This window comes from Marmota marmota, unplaced genomic scaffold, assembly GCF_001458135.2.
Source record: "Marmota marmota marmota unplaced genomic scaffold, marMar, whole genome shotgun sequence".
NCBI classification, from domain to species: Eukaryota; Metazoa; Chordata; class Mammalia; order Rodentia; family Sciuridae; genus Marmota; species Marmota marmota.
This window is the reverse complement of record NW_026000272.1, coordinates 2,529,842-2,533,700: the sequence shown is the minus strand read 5'-3', so window position 1 is coordinate 2,533,700 and position 3,859 is coordinate 2,529,842. Positions and strand designations below refer to the sequence as shown.

Genomic DNA, 3,859 nt, shown 5'->3' with positions numbered 1-3,859 from the left:
TGCTCTTCGTCCCTACTCTGATCTTAGTTACTCTCCTTATATCAAAGAAGACATTTGGCATTTGTTTTTAGTTTCCATTTTTGTAGGTGAAAACAATCAAGTGCGGAGAGATGAATACACTAGCCAAGACTGATTCTCAACTTCATCTTTGGGACATTCCAGGGTATTTCACAGGATTTCAAAATGCCTAATAAAATTGTTCTAAAATTCTCATGGCAAAGTTCATTTTAATTAAATTTAATTTATTTTGAAAAGTTGCAGCATTTGGGGGATAGAGTGGGTGAATTTTATAAGTGCAGACAAAACATTGTTTTGAATAGAACTGATGAAATGTCAAAACTCCAGGCTGAGAAGGCAGTGGACTAGTCAGTATCAGAACAAGTATTGAAGTACCCAGGTCAGGTGCTGAGAAGAATGAGCGTCTGACTCATCCTCCATGGATATGTTTTTCTATAGCCAGCATCTTGTATGAAAGCATGTTTGAGGATAATTTTCTTCTGGGAAGGGGTATAAAGCACTTGAGAATGATCCTAACAACCTTTTGGGGTGACTCAATTTTTTTTCACTACTGGAGATGAAAATATTTTAACACTTGAACAATGAGAAGTTTAGTTTGGCTGGAGCACACATCATAATTGTAGGTTTATATTAAATATATTTGGAAAAGTAGTTTGGGGGCCATGTTTTTGAGGACTTTTTTATGATATACTGAGGTGTTCAACTTTATTCAATAGAAAATATGGAGGCATTGAAGAGTTTTGAGTAGGGGTTATAGGAGAAATATAAGATGACCAGAGTTAGGAACAAGCAAAGACAGAGAAGTCAGTCAGAACTTGCATCAGTTGGATGAAAGGTGCTTTGGAAGTTAAAAAACTTCTTTATGAACTCTCTTATGCACTAATGTTTAAAAGTAGGCCAAGTGTTACCTCTTTAATCCTACAGACTATCTAGTTATGTTGACTACTAACTCTCCTAGCTCAACTAAATAAAAGGGAAGGGAGGGATGGATGGAGGATAAAAGGGAGGAGAAATTCTTTGCCTTGCCTTTAAAAGGCAATGGTTCAGAGTGGACTTCTCAAGCTGTGTGTCAAACTTTTGGCATCACCAAGTGTGTGTAGTCCCATGAAATTCTAGGTCCAGACTATCTTTAATATATTACATGGACTACAAACATCTTTTCAACTAGACCAAGTCAGAGGCCTGTAACCCACATATGCATTCAGATCCACTACATGTGAGCTAAGCAGTGGGGCCTTATTTCATTCTGTTAGAGAAATGGAGGAAGTTTGCTATACTCAGTTCAACAACCACTATATAACATATATTTGAAGGAAAAACACAAGGGTTGTGTCATTTGGACCTGTGTGGTTTTTTTTTTTTTTTCTGCCATTAAAAACTTTTTTTTTTTCCTAGCTGGGCACAGTGGTGCTTGCTTGTGATCCCAGTGACTTAGGAGGCTGAGGCAGAAGTATTGTAGGTTCAAGGCCAATCTGGGAAACTTAGTGATCCACTGTCTCAAAAATAAAAAAAAATAAACAAAAATAAAAAGAGGGGATAGGGGTGTAACTCAGTGGCAAATTCCCCTGGGTTCAATCTCTAGTATCAAACGAAAAAAATTAAAAAAAGACTTGCCAGTGCCTTGGGATCCCCAAGAAAATACTTAAATAATTATTTTTCCTTATTAAAAAGTTGTTTTACATACATTTCATTATGAATTTTAGTAAAGGAGATTTCTTCCACATTTTTCTTGTAATAGACAAATGTAATCATCTTTACACGAAATAAGAGAAATAATGTTGAAAAAATGGTAAAATAATTTTAAAATTAATGGTAATACCACAATATTAATGGGAACTTGGAGTAAGTACCACGAAGGCTGACTCTCAGGGTTCATCTGTAAGTCCTTCACAATGAGATGAAATGTGGTCCTTTAGTCTGAAACATGCAAACCTGTTGCATCACAGGTAAGTTTATATATTTATGCCATATTGACTGTGTTTGTGTCACATCCTTACACAGACAATTTGCGAGATCCCGGTCATTCCATTTGTTGTAATGGCTGTGTATTCTTTTTCCAATGATCTGCTTGAACCAGATTTTATTGCTTTGACCTCTTTACATCACTGACTATCCATCCCCATTCCACTAGATGGCACTCTTATCCATGAGATTTACTACCACCATACATACTTAAAGAAGTGGCCAAGCCATGGAATGGGTTGTGTATTCCTGAGAGGATGAAATGCTTCTGAGTTGCTGGTATCCATGTTCATCTATTCCCAAGTCAGGCATGAAGATACCATTTCACTACCTGCCTGTTTTTTTAAAGTCTCATAAATGTTCATTGAATATGTATTCTATGTAAGGTACTAGGGTAGGCATGGAAGCAAGATTTGAGCTAAACCACAGCCCTGACCCTTCATGAGATAACAGTTTAGATGGCATAAGAGCTAGAGGAGCTATCTGTGTCAAAGAGAATACTTCTAATTAGAGGCTCCACATGACTTGAGGCTCTGAAGGTTTAGGGGCCGGTCCATGATCCTAATTTGTGAGGTTGTTGTCACAGGGTGAGGGGCCACCTGGCATGCTGTGAATGAAGAAACCAAAATCATTGCACTGTTTCATTGGCAGACCCCCGATGCGTAGCCCTGGAGACCAAGAGAAAAAAGCAGTGACCGTGAATGCTTCTTCATATTGCAGGAACTGACTGGGTTCTCCCATAGTTGATAGAGACAGATCAAATGTGCCTGCCCCACTGTAACAACAAGGAGTGGGAATATATATAGCTCCTTCATTTTTTTTTTACATTTTTGGAAAATAGCAAATTATATTTAAAAATAACACCCATTAAAGTAATCATTACCTGTTTTCCTGTCAATAGGAGTTTATATTTCTTAACCTCTGGATTTTCCTGTTTAAATTTTTAAACAAAATTACACAGATTTATTATATCATTATATTTATTATATACATATTTATGTGTATTTATTACATTGTTATATTGTTCCTTTTTGGATTGGTTTTAGTCTGTGTTCCATCATTCATCCAAAACCAATTCTTTTTAAAATTGTAGATAGACACAATATCTTCATTTTATTTATTTATTTATTTATTTATTAATTATGTGGTGCTGAGGATCGAACCCAGTGCCTCACACATGCAAGGCAAGCGCTCAACCACTAAGCTACAACTCCAGCCCCAAAACCAAATCTTGGATTTAGTTTTTGGTTGCTAGAATGCTCTGATATAAATGCCTTATAGCACAACTGTAGCAGAAAGAATTGTTATGTTTTTCTATATTTTCTCCTTGCTCCTTAAATGCACACTTAAGTTTTACTTTTTCTTGAGTTTAAAATTACATTGTATAAAATGTGTAATAATTGGGAAGATGAAAATAATCAAATCACCTGTGGTCCTACTGCTTGGAGAGAACAACAATTGATGTTCATTTTGGTATATTTCCCTCTAGTGTTTTTGAACATATTTAAAAAGTTATCTTTGTATTGAACTTATTATTTTATAATCTGTATTTTCACTTACTTTTCTAGCTCTTTATATGTTTTGCTACTTCAGGATTGTTAGAGTATAAATTTCAAAAAAATTTTTAGTTGTAGATGGACATAATACCTTTATTTTGTATATTTATTTTTATGTGGTGCCAAGGATCAAACCCAGTACCTCACACATGCTAGGCAAGTGCTCTGCCACTGAGCCACAACCCCATCCCAAGAATATAAATATTAAAAGACACTCTTTATTGTATTTTTCTTTAACATGTAATACATGCTTATTATAGAACATGTAGAAAACACAGATATACCAAAAAGAGAGCATCAAAGTCACTCATACTCTTTCTATT

General features: G+C 35.4%; 1 long non-coding RNA gene across 2 annotated transcripts in view; it reads left to right on the top strand.

Moving 5' to 3' along the window:
• Window positions 1-213, top strand: part of LOC125614354 — a 24,665-nt gene extending 24,452 nt beyond the window's left edge. For both annotated transcript variants that reach the window (XR_007344959.1, XR_007344958.1), the window contains one exon: window positions 72-213. This is a non-coding gene — a long non-coding RNA (uncharacterized LOC125614354). The remainder of the gene's footprint in view (window positions 1-71) is intronic.
• The last annotated feature ends 3,646 nt before the right edge of the window (window positions 214-3,859 follow it).